The following is a 23,921-nucleotide window of genomic DNA, read 5'->3' as shown; positions in this document are numbered from 1 at the left end:
TTGGGTAGTTTTGTTTGTTTGTTTGTTCATTCGTTTGTTTTTCAGCTCTGGCCGTGACAGTTAAATCAGGAAATTGACAAGCAAGAGATTATACAGAGAAGTAAGGCCAGAATAGTAAGAGACATTCCTGTTGAATAGTTAAAAGCACTAAGAAGAGATAATAGAGAAGACCTACAGATTAGATATATTCTGAGTATGGCCAGCATAAATGAAGACAGCCAGAATTAAAAAAAAAAAAAAAGAACATCCTCATCATTAGCAATGGACTATTTCTAAAAATAGCAAGCCTCCCATTACTGGAGGTGTTCAAGTAGAGATTGTAATCGTGTTTCAGTGACATCTTTTTAAAGAATATTTATTTATTTATTTTTGGCTACACCAGGTCTTATTGGGACATGTGGGAGCTTTGATCTTAGTTGTGGCATATGGGATCTTTAAGTTGTGCCATGTGGGATCTTAGTTCCTTGACCAGGGATTGAATCCAGGCCCCCTGAATTGGGAGCACAGAGTCTTAGCCATTAGACCACCAGGGAAGTCCCCAGTAAGCCGTGTATCTGGGGCAAAGAGCATGGAATCTGCAGGTGGATAGCCTGGTCATAGTATTTATTGACAGTGTGATTTGGAAAGTTTCTTAGCCTATTTCTACTTCTGTCATCTGGAACAATGAAGCCCCTTCTTCCTAGGGATATTGTGGGGATTATATCCAATGACAGGGCTCATAGCTGATAATAAACCCTCAGAAAACGGTGTAAAGTGGTATTAGTGTAAGTGTATTGATAGCAGGGGGAGTAGATGGCCATTAAGCGCCCTCCAAGTGTACTGATTCTGTGGTTCCATGTTTATTCCAAGTGAAATTTTACAAAAATGATTTCTGAAGGTCCATGATCCCATCCATGCACCGTGGCTGGGAGAGAGCAGAAGAGGCAAGGGGCCAGAACCTCCTGTTGTGGGCTCTCAAGCCCCTCCAAAGCTGCTGACCCAGTTCCTTTAGTGAAGTAACAGAGGAAAATGTCTGGTTCTTTGGGGGATGTGCATTTCCTTGCTGAACCAATAGTTCTTTTGCACTTTATCTATCAATGGTCATGTGTGGCAGTTCTCTATGACATTTGTGTTTTAGAGAGAAACACCTTCTAAATTGGAAGCAAAAAGAGAAGAGAAAGAAAGAGAGAAAGAGATAAAGAAAAAGGAAAGAAAAAAAAGAAAAGATTTCTAATTGTGAAAATCAAAGTATGACCCAATGAACATGCTCCTGTTATGAACAGCAAGGGCCCCGAGATCTTCCTGAATAAATAGGGCTCTCCCTGTAGGAAATGTGATCTGATTTTTCCTCTTCCTTTGCCATGAAAAAATTCCACTCCCACCGCTAGCAGCTCCTTTGGCTAAGAGCCAAGAGGCAATCAGTCTGCCTTTTTCTGCTTTTCTCCTTCCCTAGAACACAGAGTTCTGATGGATGATTCCAGAGCTTGGGCTTCCACAGTCCTCAGCTCAGCAGGCTGGTCAATTAAAAAAAAAAAAAAAAAAGATTTATGCAGCCTAGCCAGAGGGTTTTAGTCTCTTTTTTCTTTCTTCTCCAGGTGTACTGCTTTAACAAGCTAACCAGAGAGACTTTAGGAGAAGTCAAAGGGATCCTGCTTGTTAAACTGTGTTTTAGATTTAAAGCACCAGTTGAGTACTTTAAAGTGTGTGTGCTGGGAAATTTGGGGTTTTCACTTTGAAGTACAAAAGTAATGCCCACTTGAGGCAACAAATCAAACAGTACCACTGTAAAAGAGTCAACAATATCCCCTTCTGCTTAATCTGCCTCTCCCCCACCTCCCATCATAACAAATATGAACATTTTGGTACGCATCTCTTCACATCCTTATCTATGCATATTATACACACACACTTATATGTATACAAGTAGTTGGAAAAGTGTTAATCGCTCAGTTGTGTCTGAGTCTTTTCGACCCCATGGACTGTAGTCCATGGAATTCTCCAGGCAAGAATACTGGGGTGGGTAGTTAGTCCCAGCCCAGGGGTCAAACTTGGGTCTCCTGCATTGCAGGCAGATTCTGTACTGTCTGAGCCACCAGGGAAACCTATGTATGTATGTATGTCTATATATATCCACATATTTAGAGATTTTTGTCATACTCTTTCAAAATGGGACTTATAAACTCATAAAAATCACTTGTTTTTTCTCACCTCTATTTCATTCAAACCCCTCCAGGAAATACATATAGACTTAACGTTATTTTTATACATAATATCCATAGTTTGGATAAACCATATTTTATTTATATATTCTCCTATAATAAATGCCCAAGTGGTTTCTAGTGTTTTGTCTTGTGCCACTTCAAATAACATTTTGTGTTAAATATTCGTGTATCTATCTTCTTACTTATCCATACTTTAAGTAGAAGAGATTTCGAATTTCAGGGTTCACCTGAGGATTTTAGATATTACCAGACAGAAGGATTCAGTGCCTAGCAAAACACATAGCCCTTTGGCGACAGCTTTTTCCTCTTTGTTGGGAAAGAAGCCTGGAAAAATAATGTCCCTTTCTCTTCCTTCCCCACACCATTATTCTCCTGCAGTAGAATGGGCAGGGATAATATGTCCTTTGTAATTCAGCAAGGAATAAGAATTACCCGCTTGCAGGGCTATTAGAGGATACAAGAGAAGCCCAAATTAAACAACCGCATATTCCTCCAGTAAGTCTTTTGTTCCTTTTTTCTCCTTCATGAAAAGGCAGATCATATGAAAGAGGAGGCAGGGAAAGACTGCATTTCTGGGCTTTAATAGGCAAATAGTTAAATGATGGCACCTGCAAAACCATTGGCTTATTCCTCGTTCAGGGTCTGAATATGTCTTTCTTCTCTTTACAGACCAGAGGAGAGAGGGAGTGAGGTGAATGAGATGAATCGCAATCAAAGTCCTCTTTCACTATTATTTTTGAGTTTTCTCATCTCAGACACATCAGAGCTCAAGGTTGGAAGGGGCTTTAGGTCATCTGCTCTGTCCTTCCCATTGTATCTGGACTCATCTTTTCCTAGTTTCTGCATTTCTCCTTAACACAATTGTGTTATTTCTTTCTTCCTCCCTTGGCCCTTCAAAGGTATACTTATTGAAAGCTTCCTGTGGGCTAGACCCCAAGCTAGGCTCTGGGGACAAAGAGAAAAGACACTGACCCTGACTTCAAAGAGCTCACAAATAAGGAGAAGAAAAATCAGTAGGCTTAAAATTGTAAAGGAATGACAGAGATAGGTGCAAGTAGGGCAACACAGAACACGGAGGAGAAGCACTTAGCATAGCTGTAATAGCTCGGACGATGGGCAGTGAAAAGAGGTTGGTAAGATTAAGTTTATGGATTAGAGGTTTGCCAGTGTAAGCAGATAGGAATGACATTCTTGACATAAGAGAATCAATTTTGACCTAAGACATTTGGTGATCTAAGCCTAACCTTAATGCTTACTCTTGAACAGGTCTCAGTAATCAAAGATCTTAAGGGAACGAAGGCATGCAGGAACAGAGAAAAGGCAGTCAAACAATGCAATGATAAAGCAGAGTCCTGGAAACTGCCTGGCAGTCTAGTGGTTAAGACTCTGTGCTTTCAATGCAGGGGTTGTGTGTTCAATCCCTGGTGAGGGAATTAAGATCCCACATGTGGCATGGCCAAAAAAAGAAAAAGCAGAGTCCTAGTTTCTCCTTAAGGAAGGGCTATACATAATAATATATCTTTGAGTTCTGCAGGAACTAAGGCCCCCACCCAGATGGAGGAGGAAATGATGACATTGACTCTCTTAACTTCAATCAACTAAAGACTTGGACTTTGTGGACCTTTGCCCCAATTCTATGCTGACCTTTCCTCTGCTCAAGTCCCTTAATATGCATGTACCTTTAGCTTAAAACTTCCCCAGTTCTGCTGTGTGGGGAGACACTCCTTTGGGAAAGATCCCTGATGTTCACCTTACTTGCTGGAAGTAATAATAAATTCTTCCTTGAGCCTTCCTTGGTGGTCCAGTGGGTAAGAACCTGCCTGCCAATGCAGGGGACATGGGTTTGATTCCTGGTCTGGGGAGATTCCACATGCTGTGGAGCAACTAAAGCCTGTGCACCACAACTGCTGAGCTTGCACTCTAAAGCCCATGCTCCGCAAAAAGAGAAGTCACAGCAATGAGAAGCCTCACACCAGAGTGAGAGAGTAGCCCCTGTTCCCCGAAACTAGAGAAAGCCTGAGTGCAGCAACAAAGATGCAGGGCAGCCACAAATAAATTTAATAATATAAACAGATAAATCTTTGAGGGAACAGTTCCTTCCTTTTCTGGATATTTGGCTTGGTTGTTTCTATTGGCTTGACACCCACCAAGAGGCCAACCCAGTTTCTGGGTAATATTTCCGCTTCAAGAAAAGAAAGATGTGCATCTCACCCATATCAATGTCCTTCAGTGCATTACAATGGGGTGTAAAAATATCCAAGCAAAGGGGCAGTTTAAAGTATTGGTGAAGGTGACTCTACTGACTGGATATCACTTTCTTTTCAAATCAGATGATTTCTAATATTTGTTTTCAGCAAAACTGAAGGAGAAGCTAATCAAGTTGATAGTCAATAGATCATTAACATTTTTGATGAAATATAACTATGTGATTCTTGATATGAAACCAAGCAGGACCCTGTGGGGTTCTCCTGGGTACAAATATTTTCCATGTCCCCCATTTCTTGTTTGTAGGAAATAGTCTTTATTCAGACTCCTTGACCTTCCCTGAGTTCCAAAGGGCAGATTCAGTTCAATTCAATTCAATCGCTCAGTTGTGTCTGACTCTTTGCGACCCCATGAATCGCAGCACGCCAGGCCTCCCTGTCCATCACCAATTCCCGGAGTTCACTCAGACTCACGTCCATCGAGTCAGTGATGCCATCCAGCCATCTCATCCTCGGTCGTCCCCTTCTCCTCCTGCCCCCAATCCCTCCCAGCATCAGAGTCTTTTCCAATGAGTCAACTCTTCGCATGAGGTGGCCAAAGTACTGGAGTTTCAGCTTTAGCATCATTCCTTCCAAAGAACACCCAGGACTGATCTCCTTCAGAATGGACCGGTTGGATCTCCTTGCAATCCATGGGACTCTCAAGAGTCTTCTCCAACACCACAGTTCAAAAGCATCAATTCTTTGGCACTCAGCCTTCTTCACAGTCCAACTCTCACATCCATACATGACCACTGGAAAAAACATAGCCTTGACTATATGGAACTTTGTTGGCAAAGTAATGTCTCTGCTTTTTAATATGCTTATCTAGGTTGGTCCTAACTTTTCTTCCAAGGAGTAAGCGTCTTTTAATTTCATGGCTGCAATCACCATCTGCAGTGATTTTGGAGCCCCCCCCAAAAAAGTTTCCACTGTTTCCCCATCTATTTCCCATGAAGTGATGGGACCGGATGCCATGATCTTCCTTTTCTGAATGTTGAGCTTTAAGTCAACTTTTTCACTCTCCTCTTTCACTTTCATCAAGAGGCTTTTTAGCTCCTCTTCACTTTCTGCCATAAGGGTGGTGTCATCTGCATATCTGAGGTTATTCTTATTTCTTCCGGCAATCTTGATTCCAGCTTGTGCTTCTTCCAGCCCAGAGTTTCTCATGATGTATTCTGCATATAAGTTAAATAAGCAGGGTGACAATATACAGCCTTAACGTACTCCTTTTCCTATTTGGAACCAGTCTGTTGTTCCATGTACAGTCCTAACTGTTGCTTCCTGCCCTGCATATAGGTTTCTCTAGAGGCAGGTCAGGTGGTCTGATATTCTCATCTCTTTCAGAATTTTCCACAGTTTCTTGTGATCCACACAGTCAAAGGCTTTGGCATAGTCAATAAAGCAGAAATAGATGTTTTTCTGGAACTCTCTTGCTTTTTCGATGATCCAGCAGATGTTGGCAATTTGATCTCTGGTTCCTCTGCCTTTTCTAAAACCAGCTTCAACATCTGGAAGTTCACGGTTCATGTATTGCTGAAGCTTGGCTTGGAGAATTTTGAGCATTACTTTACTAGTGTGTGAGATGAGTGTAATTGTGCAGTAGTTTGAGCATTCTTTGGCATTGCCTTTCTTTGGGATTGGAATGAAAACTGACCTTTTCCAGTCCTGTTGCCACTGCTGAGTTTTCCAAATTTCCTGGCATATTGAATGCAGCACTTTCACAGTGTCATCTTTTAGGATTTGAAATGGCTCACTTGGAATTCCACCACCTCCACTGGCTTTGTTCGTAGAAAGGGTAGATTCAAACAGTTGCTAATCAGGAAAGGGAGTGACTACAGAAACAAGGGAGAAGTAATAGCGTATCCTTGGCACAGAACTCTGGTTCTTCTTCTGTATATCTTTGCTATATCTTCAAAGATATATAACAACATCCTGAGCTCTTCTGCAGTAACTAAGGCCCTCACCCAGGTTGAGGACCATAACTTCAGGCTGAGTACAAGATTCCTAGAACACTGCCCTGTTACCTCACCACCAGCCAATTAGAAGAAGAAAGTCTGCACATGGTGGAAGATAACAAAGATTCTGACACCCTCCCCCCAGATGAAAGTGAAAGTGAAAGTGTTAGTCACTCAGTCGTGTCGACTCTTTGTGACCCCATGAACTGTCGCCCACCAGGCTCCTCTGTACATGGGATTCTCCAGGTGAGAATACCAGAGTGGCTTGCCATTACCTCCTCCAGGGAATCTTCCTGACCCAGGGATCAAACTCAGGTCTTCTGCATTCCAGGCGGATTCTTTACCATTTAAGCCACCAGAGAAACCCCCTAGATGATTCTCCCTTTAAAAACTTTCCTAGTTGGGCTTCCTTGGTAGCTCAGTAGTAAAGAATTAGATGGGTTCCATCCCTGGTGCAGGAAGATCCCACACACTGAGGAGCAACTGAGCCTGTGCACCGGAATTATTGAGCCTGTGCTCTAGAGTCTGGGAACCGCAACTACTGAGCCCACGTGCCACAACGGCTGAAGCCCACTTACTCTAGAGCCTGCGTCACTGTGAGATGTCTTTGCTTTGTAACTTAGAGTAACACCTGTGGAGAAGACTCTTGAGAGTCCCTTGGACTGAAAGGAGATCCAACCAGTCCATCCTAAAGGAGATCAGTCCTGGGTGTTCATTGGAAGGACTGATAATGAAGCTGAAACTCCAATACTTTGGCCACCTGATGCAAAGAGCTGACTCATTTGAAAAGACCCTGATTCTGGGAAAGATGAGGGCATGAGAAGAAGGGGATGACAGAGGATGAGATGGTTGGATGGCATCACCGACACAATGGACATGGGTTTGGGTGAACTCTGGGAGTTGGTGACGAACAAGGAGGCCTGGCGTGCTGCGGTTCATGGGGTCACAAAGAGTCGGACATGACAGTGACTGAACTGAACTGAACTGAACTGCTTGCTGCAACTAGAGAAAATCCTGAGCAATGCAATGAAGACTCAGTCAAAAATAAATAAATAATTGAATAAAATTATATATATATATATATATATATATATATATATATATATAAAACATTCATGGTTGAACAGAATCTTTGAATTGGTTTCACAACGCAAATCTGCTTTATCCCCAAGTTGCCATCCTCCTGAATAAAGCAGCCTTTCCTTTCCAACCAACACTTGTCTCTTGAGCACTGGCTTTGGAGAACGAAACCTGAGTTTGGTAACATATACAACTCAGGAATTCAAAGAACTGAGTGACATGCTCAGTGACACCCACTCCCATCTACCTATTTATCTATCTATATTTTAATATTTATTTGGCTGTGCCAGCTCTTAGCTGCAGCACATGGGTCTTTGTTGCAATATGTGGCATCTAGTGTCCTGACCAGAGATTGAACTCAGGCCTCCTGCATTGAGAGCCTGGAGTCTTAGCTACTGAACCACCAGAAAAGTACCCCCATCTATATTAGGAATGAAGTTGGAATGCAGTCTTTATCCTACCAATAGTTTGTATTAATCCCTGGATTTATGAACTAATTGAAAGCACAAAAATTGAACTAGCTCATTGAAAGTTGGATTTCCAGTACAATTTGCTTTCAATATGTAATGAATGTTTATCAAAATTTCAACACACTTTTTAAAAATCAGTGAAATTGGCTTATTCTTGTTTAACAAGATATTTATGGCTTTTCTGGAACTGGTTATTTTATTAAGATAGAACATCAGACATGAAAATTTTTAAAAGACCCATATGGAAGGGTGATCAACAAATGACTTTCATGCATAAACTAAATCACAGTAGAATACAATTTTGAGGGAGAAATGAAAAAAGAAATGAGTCCAAGGACAGAAGGGAATAAAGCAAAATTTCTAGCCATTATTCACCTGTTCATGTATTTTTTAAAACAGATAATCTGGATACAAACTCACTTTTGGTTTTAAATTCTATGGGCTATATCTTCAAAAGTGATTCAGCCCTTCTTCTCAGTCCCTCTTCCTCTAACTTGGGTTAGAAGAGACCAGTTAGGTCTCAAAATGGAAGTCAACCCTCTGCCCAGGTGCCCCCCCCGACTCCATCTGCTGCTAGAGGGACAGGACCTGTTGGCTGCCCAAAAACCTGGTACCCAGCTAACAGTAAAGAAAAAATGTGTTGGTAGTCTTAAAGAATAAATTTTAAGAAACTATTTTGAAAAGAAGGCTAAGATTGAAACCACAGAAGTTATGGAAGACAAGCAGAGTGAAAGAGGGGTGTGGCAACTTCATGGGTCCTGGAGGGAACTTAAGCCATAGAGGTGACTTCACCGGAGTCAACTAATAGAGGTGGTGTCAGCCCAGATAGTTATGAAGGGCATAATGGTAGATACAGATTTGCAGGTGATGGTGGCAACTGTGGCAGATGGTAGCAGAGGGGTCTATGGACCAGGATGTGGAGACCAAGGTGGAAGATAGAATGGTGGCGATGTTAGCTATCGTGGTGGTGGGAACTACGATTTGGGAAATTATAATGGACAATGGCAATGAAATTATAGACCAATGAAGGAGGGCAGCCTCAGTGACGGTGGATCTGGATCTGGATCCGGGGGTAGAAGTAGTGGATATGGGACTAAAGGTTCTAAAACTTTGGCATAAAAGGGCTACATTTTGGCAGGAGAGAGAACTAGAAGTTGTCAGGAAAGTTGCAGAGTACTCTGAGGCAATGTGCTAGAGGAACTACAAAAATCTGCCATAAAAGGGATGATGAATGATGGCCTTCCACAGTCACAAATTTACGTCAGCTTAAATAGGAGACACTGCTTGTTTAGGGTTGTCATAGTCAGTTGGCAAAAAGGGCACTTAATGACTAATGTAATGTAGTGTCAATTAGATGTACATTCTTGAGCTCTTTTAACAGTCACAGCTTTTCCCTTTTCTTTTTATTGCATCAGGCACATGGCCCTATTTCCAAATTGTGGTAGCAGTACCAGAAATTTTTTTTTTTTAATTTAAGGAAATTTTAACTACATCCCTACCAAAGAAAGGTAATGAAATGCTTTTAAAATGTCAATATTTATAATACTGAGAAAATTATAGCCTTTGCAATGATTTCAACTCATGGTAAACCATTCTAGATGTCGACATGGAAAGGTACAAGGGGAACAAAAATATTTAAAGACCACAGGTACAGAGATAAGAGTACAAAGGCTTTGCTTGGAGGAGGCACAGAGACTGTCGGTCAGGTGTGTGTCCTTGGGCAAATGACTTTACCTCTGTTCAGCTTCCTCCTGTATGTAGGTAAGCATAACAGGGATTTGATAGCAGCACACCTCATAGGAGTAAGTGAGGCAAGATACATAAAAGAGCATCAAATGTGGTAGATAATAAATAATACTTCCTTCCTCCTCACCACAGAGCTGCAGGAAGGTCAATATCTTGATTCATTTAACAGTTTTTTTAGCTCCCATGTGTCAGTCACTATTCTAGGTATTATTGGACCTGCAAGACACTAAGGTAAACAAAGTCCCTTGGACATGGATAACAGTGAGCTCTTGGAGCCAGATTGTCTGGATTTGAATCTACTCTTTACCAGCTGTATAATCATTGACAACTTGATTTGTCTTGGTTTCATGACCTGCAAAACATGGATCGTGATAGTACCTCAAAGCGTCGTTGTTTTGAATCATAAAGAGCTGACAACGTGCCTGGCCCATGGTGAACCCCTCAGTAAATGTTAGCTGTTAATGTGATTCTCCACACAAAGTTTGCAGGCTTATGTGGAGAGAAGAAGGGTAAGAATACTGGTCTGCATTTTATAGATAAAGAAACTGAGGGTCAGAGAGGTTAAGTAAACTGCCTAAGTCAAATAGATAGCAGGGTGGAGGTGAGGCTTCGTCCTCTGTTCCATCAGACTTCAAAGCCTACGTGCTCAGCTATTTCTGTCTGACTGAGTGAACTCTTTCACAGCCTGTCTCCTCCGGGACATTCCCCTTTGCAAATTCCATTGGTGGGGGCAGGAGTTTTAAAGAGTTTTCAATGGAGGACTTAGAAAAATCCACGGACACAACTTGTAAGCCTCCAGAGCTCTTCATTATCAGATCTGTCCACTGCAAAGACTAGCTTCTGTCCCTATGGATAAAAGAGCATCAAACAAGTCCTAAGGAAGAAATTCCAGAGGAAGTGTTAGGAAACATGCCATTCTTGGTGGTGGTGATTGCCTGAGATGTGATACTGGTCTCAACTGGTCTTCTGCTTGTCTGTTTTAAATTTTAAAATGGTGCAGGGGAAACCACAAATCCTTGCACAAAGTGTTGTCTCCTATGATAAGGATGATGGGAAAGCCAGCAGCAGGACTCCTGAGAAGGAGTGAACTATAGGGCCAGGTGAGACTCCAGAGGAGGCAACATGTAAACTGGATCTCGAGGCATGATTAGGTTGAAGAAGGGGAAGTATTATAGAATATTCTGGGATCTGAATAAAGATCTGAAGAGAAGGAAGGAGAGTTAGATGAAAGGGGATGAGACACATGGTGCAGGAAGGAATTTGGTGGCAAGGCAAGAGGATGCAGCGCCATGATGGCAGGGGCTGCTCTGGTGTCTCAGATGGTGCTTGATACACAGCTCAGCTCAGTTCAGTTCATTTCAGTCGCTCAGTTGTGTCCGACTCTTTGTGACTCCATGGACTGCAGCACACCAGGCCTCCCTGTCCATCACCAGGTCCCAAAGCTTGCTCAAACTCATGTCCATCAAATTGGTGATGCCATCCAACCGTCTCATTCTCTGTCATCCCCTTCTCCTCCTGCCTTCAGTCTTTCCCAGCATGAGGGTCTTTTCCAAGGAGTCAGTTCTTCACATCAAGTGGCCAAAGTATTGGAGTTTCAGTTTCAGCATCAGTCCTTCCAATAAACATTCAGGATTGATTTTCTTTAGGATGGACTGACTGCTTCTCCTTGAAGTCCAAGGGACTCTCAAGAGTCTTCTCCAACACCACAGTTCAAAAGCATCAATTCTTTGGCTCTCAGCTTTCTTTATAGTCCAACTCTCACATTCATACATGACTACTGGAAAAACCACAGCTTTGACTAGATGGACCTTTGCTGGCTAAATAATGTCTCTGCTTTTTAATATGCTGTCTAGGTTGGTCATAGCTTTTCTTCCAAGGAGCAAGCGTCTTTTAATTTCATGGCGGTAGTCACTATCTGCAGTGCTTTTGGAGCCCTGAAAAATAAAGTCTCTCACTGTTTCCTTTGTTTCCCCATCTATTTGCCATGAAGTGATGGGACTGGATGCCATGATTTTGGTTTTCTGAATGTTGAGCTTTAAGCCAACTTTTTCACTCTCCTCTTTCACATTCATCAGGAGGCTCTTTAATTCTTCTTCACTTTCTGCCATAAGTGTAGTGTTATCTGCATATCTGAGGTTATTGATATTTCACCCAGCAATCTTGATTCCAACTTGTGTTTCATACAGCCTGGCATTTCTCATGATGTACTCTGTATATAAGTTAAAAAAGCAGGATAGCAATACACAGCCTTGACATACTCCTTTCTCTATTTGGAACCTGTCTATTGTTCCATGTCCAGTTCTAACTGTTACTTCTTGACCTGCATACAGATGTCTCAAGAGGCAGGTCAGGTGGTCTGATATTCCCATCTCTTTAAGAATTTTCCACAGTTTCTTGTGATCTATGCAGTCAAAGGCTTTGGCATAGTCAATAAAGCAGAAGTAAATGTTTTTTCTGGAACTCTCTTGCTTTTTCGATGATCCAATGGATGTTGGCAATTTGATCTCTAGTTCCTCTGCCTTTTCTAAAACCAGCTTGAATATCTGGAAGTTCACATTTCATGTACTGCTGAAGCCTGTCTTGGAGAATTTTGAGCATTACTTTGCTAGCATGTGAGATTAGTGCAATTGTGCGGTAGTTTGAACATACTTTGGCATTGCCTTTCTTTGGGATTGGAATGAAAACTGACCTTTTCCAGTCCTGTGGCCACTGCTGAGTTTTCCACATTAGCTGGCATATTGAGTGTAGCACTTTCACAGCATCATCTTTTGGGATTTGAATAGTTCAACTGGAATTCTATCTATCACCTCTATTAGCTTTGTTCATAGTGATGTTTCCTAAGGCACACTTGACTTCACATTCCAGGATGTCTCGCTTAGGTGGGTGATCACACCATCGTGATTATCTGGGTCATGAAGATCTCTTTTGTATAGTTCTTCTGTGTATTCTTGCCACCTATTCTTAATATCTTCTACTTCTGTTAGGTCCATTCCATTTCTGTCCTTTATTGCGCCCATCTTTGGATGAAAATTTCCCTTGGTATCTCTAATTTTCTTGAGGAAATTTCTATTCTTTCCCATTCTATTATTTTCCTCTATTTCTTTGCATTTCTCTCTGAGGAAGGCTTTCATATCTTTCCTTGCTATTCTTTGGAATTCTGCATTCAAATGGATATATGTTTCCTTTTCTCTTTTGCCTTTAGCTTCTCTTCCTTTCTCAGCTATTTGTAAGGCCTCCTCAGACAACCATTTTGCCTTTTTGCATTTCTTTTTCTTGAGAATGGTCTTGATCACTCCTGTACAGTGTCATGAAACTCTGTCCATAGTTCTTCAGGCACTCTGTTTATTAGATCTAATCTCTTGAACCTATTTGTTACTTCCACTGTATAGTCATAAAGGATTTGATTTAGGTCATACCTGAATGGTCTACTGGTTTTCCCTATTTTTTTCAACTGAAGTCTGAATTTGCCAGTAAGGAGTTTATGATCTGAGTCACAGTCAGCTCCCAGTCTTGTTTTTGCTGACTGAATAGAGCTTCTCCATCTTTGGCTGCAAAGAATATAATCTATCTGATTTTGGTGTTGACCATCTGGTGATGTCCCTGTGTCGTGTCTTCCCTTGTGTTGTTGGAAGAGGGTGTTTGCTATGACCAGCGTGTTCTCTTGGCAAAACTCTGTTAGGCTTTGCCCTGCTTCATTTTGTACTCCAAGGCCAAATTTGCCTGTTACTCCAGGTATCTGTTTACTTCCTACTTTGCATTCCAGCCCCCTATAATGAAAAGGACACTTTTTTGGGTGTTAGTTCTAGAAGGTCTTGTAGGTCTTCATAGAACTATTCAACGTCAGCTTCTTCAGCATTACTGGTTGGGGCATAGGCTTGGATTACTGTGATACTGAATGGTTTGCCTTGGAAAAGAACGGAGATCATTCTGTTGTTTTTGAGATTGCAACCAAGTACTGCATAGCAAACACCCTCTTCCAACAACACAAGAGAAGACTCTCCACATGGACATCACCAGATGGTCAACACTGAAGTCAGATTGATTATATTCTAGGCAGCCAAAGATGGAGAAGCTCTATACAGTCAGCAAAAAACAAGACCAGGAGCTGACTGTGGCTCAGATCATGAACTCCTTATTGCCAAATTCAGACTTAAATTGAAGAAAATAGGGAAAACCACTAGACCATTCAGGTATGACCTAAATCAAATCCCTTATGATTATACAGTGGAAGTGAGAAATAGATTTAAGGGCCTAGATCTGATAGACAGAGTGCCTGATGAACTATGGAATGAGGTTCATGACACTGTACAGGAGACAGGGATCAAGACCATCCCCATGGAAAAGAAATGCAAAAAAGCAAAATGGCTGTCTGAGGAGGCCTTACAAATAGCTGTGAAAAGAAGAGAGGTGAAAAGCAAGGGAGAAAAAGAAAGATATAAGCATCTGAATGCAGAGTTCCAAAGAGTAGCAAGGAGAGATAAGAAAGCCTTCCTCAGCGATCAGTGCAAAGAAATAGAGGAAAAGAACAGAATGGGAAAGACTAGAGATCTCTTCAAGAAAATTAGAGATACCAAGGGAACATTTCATGCAAAGATGGGCTCAATAAAGGACAGAAATGGTATGGACCTAACAGAAGCAGAAGATATTAAGAAGAGGTGGCAAGAATACACGGAAGAACTGTACAAAAAATATCTTCACGACCAAGATAATCATGATGATGTGATCAGTCATCTAGAGCCTGACATCTTGGAAAGTGAAGTCAAGTGGGCCTTAGAAAGCATCATTCTGTCTGCTTTCTGAGGGATAAGGATAAGAGGCTTATGGAAGCTTCCTGATGGCAGAGACTGACTATATGGGAAACTGGGCCTTGTTCTGTGGATGGGGCTATGCTCAGTAAATCTTTAATCCAATTTTCTGTTGATGGGCATGGCTGTGTTCCCTCCCTGTTGTTTCACCTGAGACCAAACTATGGTGGCGGTAATGAAGAAAATGGTGACCTCCTTCAAAAGGTCCCGTGCATGCACTGCTGCTCAGTGCCCATGACCCTGCAGCAGGCCACTGCTGACCCATGCCTCCACCAGAAACTGGACACTCACAGGCAAGTCTGGGTCAGTCTCTTGTGGGGTCACTGGTCCTTTTTGCTGGGTCCTGGTGCACACAAGGTTTTGTTTGTGCCTGCTAAGAGTCTGTTTTCCCATTCCTATGTAAGTTCTGGCAACTCTATGGTTGGGTTAAAGGTGACTTCCTCCAGGAGGGCTTATGCCACACCCAGGTCTGCTGCACCCAGAGCCCCTGCCCCTGTGGCAGGCCACTGCTGACCCATACCTTCACAGGAGACACTCAGACAGTCAAAGGCATGTGTGGCTCCATCTCTGTGGGGTCTCCTGGTGAACACAAGATTTTGTTTGAGCCTTCTGAGCATCTCTGATGTTTGGCGTTTGATTTTATATGCGATTCTGCCCCTCCAACCATCTTGCTGGGGCTTCTCTTTTGCCGTTGAATGTGGGGTATCTTTTTTTTGGTGGGATCCAACATTCTCCTGTCGATGGTTGTTCAGCAGTGAGTTGTAATTTTGGAGTTCTCGCAGGAGAAGATGAGTGCATGTCCTTCTACTCCGCCATCTTGGAGTGGTATTACATGGCTAGTGCGCATTAATTACCTATTAGTTAACTGAATGCTAAAACACTGTATTTACTTCAAGAGATTCTGACTCAGTTGATCAGGGGAGAACCACAACATGTATGTTTTGATGTATGGCAAAACCAATACAATAAATATTTTAAAGTGATTAACCTCCAATGAAAATAAATAAATTTATATTAAAAAATAAAAAAAATGACTTTCCAAAAAAAAAAAAGGCAAAAATAAATAAATAAAAATTCCCCAGATGATTCTAATGTACTTCCCAGTTTAGTAACAAACTGAATGAATGACCTGAACCAGTGGAGATGAGAAAATTTGTGTTTGTAGTTTTCTGTGTGTCAGAAGTCTTACTCCTTGAAAACACCCTGGGTGAAGGTACAGTGATATTTTTCTGTCTTATAGAAGGGGTAAATGTAAGCTTCCAAAGATTTGTTTACAAAATAAGCCTGGCTGACTACTGAGCCTGTGCTCTAGAGCCTGGGAAATGAAACTACGTGAACCACGACTACTGAAGCCTGACTGCCCTGGCGTCTGTGCTCTATAGCAATAGAAGCCACCACATGAAAAGTCTGTGCACCACAACTAGAGTAGTCCCTGCTCACTGCAACTAGAGAAAAGACCCATCACAGCCAAAATTAAATACACAAAATAAAATAAAAGCCTGGCTGATATGGTAAAACATTGATGGAATCTAGATATGTAGCTGAGTGTATATGATTTTTCCATTTAGATGTTTTCAATTTTTTTCTTAATAAAATATTGGGAAAATTAGCCTGAACCAGAGTAAAAAAGCATGCTAATTGAGTGAGTGTCACTCAGTCCAGCATTTTATGAGGAGGCAGAGAAGCCTCCCACGTAGGAAGGCAGTGGTGCTGGGACGGTCCACTTGGCTGGAGCAGAGAAGCAGGGAGCTCTGCTAAATGAACTCAAGAGTGTTGATTTGAATGGTTTCAAGTGACTTTAGGTGATCGATGTGATGTCTCTGTACCTCATCTGCTACATGAGAGTCATATTAATAGTTCTTGTATATACCAAACTCACAGAGCTGTTATGAGGGACAAATAATGTACGTGGTATAACTCTAGTGGTTTTCAAAGACAAATACAAAGACTTTCAAAGGGATCTGATGGGCACAGGGAATGTTGGGGGAATCAGTTTCCAGATCTTGATTTCCATCTATAATCCACCAGAAAGGATTTCTCTGAGGAAATGACAAGTGTTATGTCAGCTTTCTGTTCCCAACTCCCCTTTCATAATCACAGTTATCCCATTTATAAAAAAAAAAAGATATTTCTGTCCCCAGATTCTTATGTTACCTTGCACTGGGTAAAAACCTCCAGGGCTCCAAAGAGATTATTTAAATTACTAGGGTAGCCTGAAAGTGAAAGTGTTAATTGCACAGTCATGTCCAACTCTTTGTGGCTCCTCTGTCCATGGGATTTCTTGTCCAGGCAAGAATATTGGAGTGGGCAGCCATTCCCTTTTCCAAGGAGTACTTCCTGACCCAGGGATTGAACCTGGGTCTCCTACATTATAGGCATATTCTTTACTATCTCAGCCACCAGGGAGCAGTGGCTTAAGGACAGCTTGCTGCTGCTGCTAAGTCACTTCAGTTGTGTCCGACTCTGTGCTACCCCATAGATGACAGCCCACCAGGCTCCCCAGTCCCTGGGATTCTCCATGCAAGAACGCTGGAGTGGGTTGCCATTTCCTTCTCCAGTGTGTGAAAGTGAAAAGTGAAAGTGAAGTAGCTCAGTTGTGTGCGACTCTTCGAGACCCCGTGGACTGCAGCCTACCAGGCTCCTCTGCCCATGGGATTTTCCAGGCAAGAGTACTGGAGTGGGGTGCCATTGCTTTAGGCGTCTTCTAATCTAGGCTGCCTACACACAAAGTAGGGGCCGCATTTTTTCCCTTAATTGATGCACACCCTGTGAAGAAGGAAAGGTGGCTTCTGGAATGGGCTATTTTGGTCCCGGTTGGAAGTTTGAATCCAATGACTCTGTAGAGTAGGAACATGATGGCAATTATTATTTAATAACCTCAGCCTTCCTATCCCCTGACTATTGTTAAAGAATTTATCACTTCTGACAGAGTCTTGTGACAACAAATAAATGAAGGAGGAGGGTAGATGCTCATTGATAAAAATAATATCAACATTAAACAGGATTTTTTTCTTTTTAAAAATAAGTTATTTTCTTTTTTAAAAACAAGTGCTTCCCTGGTGGCTCAGATGGTAAAGCATCTGTCTACAATGCGGGATACCTGGGTTTGATCCCTGGGTCCGGAAGATGCCCTGGAGAAGGAAATGGCAGTCCACTCCAGTACTATTGCCTGGAAAATCCCATGGACAGAAGAGCCTGGTAGGCTACAGTCCATGGGGTCACAAAGAGTCGGACACGACTGAGCGACTTCACTTTCACTTTCATTTTTAATTGAAGTTTAGTTGATTTGCAATGTATTAATTACTACTGTACAGCAAAGTAATTCAGTAATACGTATATATATGGATTCTTTTTTCATATTATTTTCCATTATGGCTTTTCATAGGATATTTTTTATATTGACTTTTTAACTGGAGTATAATTGCTTTACAGTATTGTGTTAGTTTCTGTTACAACAATGTGAATCAGCTATATGTATGCATATATCCCCTCCCTTTTGAGCCTCCCTCCTACACCCCCATCTCACCCCTCCAGGTGGATTATTTCATTTAAGAGCAAATTCTCAGCAAGATCGCCTCTCATTTTGAGTTCAGAAGAGAGATGGTTGTCATGAGGATGCATTTCAATATGTTTATTTGGATAGAAAATGGTAGTCAGATCTTTTCTGACTGGAAAAAAGTCTTATTTGGCTGGTTGGTTTGACTGTGAGGGCTGACTTTGCCATTTAGCTGTCAGGCAGATATTTCCATAAATCAAATGAGCTAAAAATACAGCAATTACTTTATTTAAGAGAGAAAAATTTCTTGTAAATTTTATTACTAATAAAATTCGTAAATTTTATTACTAATAAAATTCGTAAATTTTATTACTAATAAAATTCAAAAATTTTATTACCTAAGATATTTTGAAATTAATAGTACTTTCATTTTCTAAACCTTTCTGAATATACCAGGTTAATCAGAATGCCTCTAGGTGGAGAAGTAACAGGTCTGATTTAATAATTGCTTGATAATTCTTGAGAAAGCCTTTTTGACAAACTTCCCAGAAATCTAGAAAGTGAATGGCTCGCCTAACTGGACAGCAAACACTTTTGCAAGTCAGGTATTTTCTAATTTTTTTTTGCAACAGAATTGAGAGACTAATTGAGTTTCAGCTAACAGACAACTAAAAAAATGCATTTCAATGATAGATCATTCTGTGGCTTTTGAAATATACCTTGGAAGAAGTTCAAAGAATTAAATGATATTGCTGCAACAAAACTTTTATTTCCATCCACTGATATGTGTGGAAAGCTTTCTTAACACTTATATCTATAAAATGGAAAATAGAGTGGAATTAATGCTGAGGGCTATCTCAGTCTAGCAATAATATTTATATGAGCTAATTTTTAAAAGTATAATTTATCTTAGTAAGAGAGGCTTTCATAATAAAATATTAATTTTATTAGTATAGCAGAGTTAATGTTCGTCACTCATAGCCCCCTAACCCTCCCATGAGATGACCTGCAGACAACTCCTATGCATGCAGGTGGCTGTGTTTTTCTGCTGGAGAGACACCTCAGGAGTGACCTTCCACCTATGAAAACAAATTGGTGAACTAATACCCCAGAACAATTCTGAGGTTTGTCTACACAGTCATTCAAAAAGTCCCTGCGAGATTGAGCTCCAGTTGCCCCTTGAGGTGACCCACTAATTCTTATATACTCTGTCGACTTCTTTCTCTTTCCCGTTTTCACTTCTCTCCCTCACCATGCTTTATAGGGCCACTTTTCAAAAGAAAGACTTATACTCAATTCCTTTACTCAGGAGATCTGGGAAAATCCCAAGTTAATAAGTCAGATTCTAAGAATGTAACAGTGAGCTTTCATTATATACAGTTCATTGTATGTATTAAATTGTATGAAAATAGTAATGTAAGCTATACAAGGACAGAGATTTTTGTCAGTTTTATTCAATGATGTAACACAAACATTTAGAACAGTGCTTGAATCATAGTGTTTAATGAATAGTAGTAGTAGCTAATATTTACTGACTGCTTGCTATGTACTTAACATGATACATAATTTTTTTCAGAAAGCATTTGATCACCAAAAAAATCTTATGATATAGGTATTATTATTATTTCCCTTTTGATTTAAAGGAATTCAGTTCAGTTCAGTTCAGTTCAGTTCATTCCAGTTGCTCAGTCAAGTCCAACTCTTTTTGACACCATGGACTGCAGCATGCCAGGTTTCCCTGTCCATCACCAACTCCCGGAGCCTCCTCAAACTCATGTCCATACAGTCGATAATGCCATCCAACCCTCTCATCCTCTTGTCCTCCTGCCTTCAATCTTTCCCAGGATCAAGGTCTTTTCCAATGAGTCAGTTCTTTGCATCAGGTGGCCAAAGTATTGGAGCTTCAGCTTTAGCATCAGTCCTTCCAATGAATATTCAGGACTAATTTCCTTTAGGATTGACTGGATTGATCTCTTTGCAAAGAACTCTCAAGAGTCTTCTCCAACACCACAGTTCAAAAGCAGCAATTCTTCAGCGCTCAGCTTTCTTTATTGTCCAACTCTCACATTCATACATGACTACTGGAAAAACCATAACTTGACTATACAGACCTTTGTTGGCAAAGTAATGTCTCTGCTTTTTAATATGCTGTCTAAGTTTGTCACAGCTTTTCTTCCAAGGAGCAAGCATCTTTTAATTTCATGGCTGCAATCACCATCTGCAGTGATTTTGGAGCCCCTCGAAGTAAAGTCTCTTACTGTTTCCATTGTTTCCCCATCTATTTGCCTTGAAGTGATGTGACCGGATGCCATCATCTTCGTTTTTTGAATGTTGAGTTTTAAGCCAACTTTTTCACTCTCCTCTTTCACTTTCATCAAGAGGCTCTTCAGTTCCTCTTCACTTCCTGGTGGTGTCGTCTGCCTATCTGAGGTTATTGATATTTCTCCTGGCAATCTTGATTCCAGTTTGTGCCTCATCCAGCCAGGCATTTCACATGATGTGTTCTGCATATAAGTTAAATAAGCAGGGTGACAATATACAGCCTCAAAGTACTCCTTTCCCAATTTGGAACCAGTCTGTTCTTCCATGTCTGGTTCTAACTGTTGCTTCTTGACCTGCATACAGATTTCTCAGGAGGCAGGTAAAGTGGTCTGGTATTCCCAACTCTTTAATAATTTTTCATAGTTTTCTGTGATCCACACAGTCAAAGGCTTTAGCCTAGTTAATGAAGCAGAAGTAGATGTTTTTCTGGAATTGTCTTGCTTTTTTGATGATCCAATGGATGTTGGCAATTTGATCTCTGGTTCCTCTGCCTTTTCTAAATTCAACTAGAACATCTGGAAGTTCACAGTTCACAATCTATTGAAGCCTTCTTGGGGAATTTTGAGCATTACTTTGCTAGCATGTGAGATGAATGCAATTGTGTCATAGTTTGAACATTCTTTGGCATTGCCTTTCTTTGGGATTGGAATGAAAACTGACCTTTTCCAGTCCTGTGGCCACTGCTGAGTTTTCCAAATTTGCTGACATATTGAGTGCAGCACTTTCATAGCATCTTTTAGCATCTGAAATAGTTCAGCTGGAATTTCATCACCTCCACTAGCTTTGTTCATAGTGATGCTTCCTAAGGCCCACTTGACTTTGTACTCCAGGATGTCTGGCTCTAGATGGGTGATCACACCATCGTGGTTATCTGGGTCATGAAGATCTGTTTTGTATAGTTCTTCTGTGTTATAGTTCTTCTATTCTTGCCATCTCTTCTTAATCTCTTCTACTTCTGTTGAAGTGAAGTGAAGTCGCTCAGTCATGTTAGGTCCATACAATTTCTGTCCTTAATTGTGCCCATCTTTGCATGAAAAGTTCCCTTGGTAGCTCTAATTTTCTTGAAGAGAAAATAAAGGAATCAAGGTTAGTCAGATGGATCCATATCACCCAGATTGTAAATTGTGGATCTCGGTGTCTAGTTAAGGTTCCTTTGATACTGGACCTCTTTCTTTCCAATTTTTTGTTTTGGCTTTGTTGTATTTTATTGTTGTTGCTGTTGTATGTCTGGCTTCTTCATTAGTGGTAAATTGTATTAAAGGTAGCGACCATATTCAACTCTGTAGCCCCATCACCTAGCCTAGAAGATGGAATAAAGTAGGAACTCAGTTATGTTTGTTGAATGAATAAAGTGAATCCTGGCTTATTTATACATATCTATAATGAGGAAGAAAGGAAAAAGGATGTTTTCTGGATCCAACTGGAGAAAAAACCTTGAGTATAACCTGAGATATCATCTATTTTAAGATAAGGCATTTCTAGGATGCTGCCATTTAAAACACCCCTGAGATTTTTTTTTGAGGGGAGGTCACACGCCATGGCATGGAGAACTTCTTCAACCAGGGATGGAACCTGCCCCCCCCTGCAGTGGAAGCAAGAAGTCTTAACCATTAGACCACTGGGAAAGTCCTGCCCTGAGATTGTTGACTCTACCACCAATTCAACTTGGGACTCTAATTTGGTTAGTATTTTAAAATATCTTCGTTGGTGAATTTTCCTTCATCTAAGAATTTAAATCATATCTCTTTCTTTCATTTATAAGTTTTCTGGCAGAGGTATTTAAACCATTTCTGACTCTGAATTCCTTGTATCTGATAAACTATAATCAGTGAAAAGGGGACTCTTTTGACCGTCATTATATTGAGTGACTGGCATGCAGTTGGCACTCAATAAATGCTTGTTACATGAATGAATGAAGCAGAAGTAGAGAGTAGAAATCATCTTGTTTCCAGAACCCAGAAAGAGCATGCTCCACTCAAAGTCATTCAAAGCCAAACTGTTTAAAAACCTTGTCCTTGGGACTTCCTTGGTGGTCCAGTGGCTGATTCCACGCTTCCAATGCAGGGGGCCTGGGTTCCATCCCTGATCAGGAACTAGATCCCACATACTGCAACTAAAGATCCTGAGTATGCCACAGTTAAGACCCAGCGCTGCCAAATAGCTCAGGGCTGGGGCACTGGGATGACCCAGGGGGTTGGGATCCAGAGGGAGGTGGGACGGGGGTTCAGGATGGGGAACACACGGACTCCCGTGGCTGATTCATGTCAATGTATGGCAAAACTGCTACAATATTGTAAAGTAATTAGCCTCCAATTAAAATGAACAAATTTATAAAAATAAATAAATAAATGAATAAAATAATAAAATACAACCTCACACTAACCAAACAGAACATGCTTGTGGAACAGATTCATTCTGTGATGCACTTCATTGTGAAGTTTTGTCACTTCTCTAGGTCCTACCTGGGGCTTCTCAGGTGGCTCAGTTGCAAAGAATCTTCCTGCAGATTCAGGACATGCAGTTTAGATCCCTGGGTTGGGGAAGATCCCCTGGAGGAGGAAATGGCAACCTTCTCTAGTATTCTTGCCTGGAGAATCCCGTGGATAGGGGAGCCTGGCAGGCTACAGTCCATGGGGTCGCAAAGGGTTGGACACAACTGAGCCACGACTGAGCACGCATGCGTGACCGCAGGTCCCAGTTGGGGAAGGGGCGACATACTTCCCTGCATTTGGATCTTCTCCATCTCTCTTTTTTCTTACATCCTCCCTGCTGGGCTCAGTCCTGGGAAGTAAACAGATAGGCAGTTTCCCTTCTTTCTAGGAAATCATTTTCACTTAAATTCTCCTCTGACTCTCATCTTCCTAACCCAGGGGATTTTTCCTAGTTTAGAATACAGAATATAGTAGAAAGCTTTCAACCATTTGCAGACTCCCAAATCAACTGGATTTTTTTTCCACTTCTTCTGAGATCCCTGCCCCAAACTCAAAGCCAAGAAAAGACTCTTGATTTCTCTCTTTCTGCTGCGTCACCTTTCTTTCTTTTTTGTCTTAAATGTTATTCATTTTTGGCCACACTGGGTCTTCATTGCTGAGCGCAGGCTTTCTCTAGTTGTGGTGGGCAGGGGCTACTCTTCGTTGCAGTGTTCGGGCTTCTCACTGCAGTGGCTTCTCTTGTTGCAGAGCACAGGCTCCAGGGTGGGCAGCCTCAGTAGCTGTGAAGCACAGGCTCTCGAGCATGGACTCAGTAGCTGTGGCGCACAGGTGTAATTGCCCCGCTGCACGTGGGATCTTCCCGTACCAGAGGTTGAACCCATGTCCCCTGCATTGGCAGGTGGATTCTTAACCATTGGGCAACCCATGGTTACCCATGGCAACCCAATCCTGCATTACCTTTCTTAAGGTGATGCATAACATTCCTCAGCTGTTGCATGAAGAAGGAAAGGGATCATGGTAAAATGTTATCCTGCTATGGAAGAAATACAGTGTACAGAACAAGAGAGTGTCATCAGACTACGTGCAGAATGTCTTATTTGTTGCTGTGTATCTCATTTTAGAATATAGCCATCCACAGAAGGTGCCAGGGATTCTGAATCACATTATG

Source organism: Capricornis sumatraensis, chromosome 2, assembly GCF_032405125.1.
Source record: "Capricornis sumatraensis isolate serow.1 chromosome 2, serow.2, whole genome shotgun sequence".
Classification (NCBI taxonomy): domain Eukaryota; kingdom Metazoa; phylum Chordata; class Mammalia; order Artiodactyla; family Bovidae; genus Capricornis; species Capricornis sumatraensis.
Note: the sequence above shows the minus strand (reverse complement) of the source record.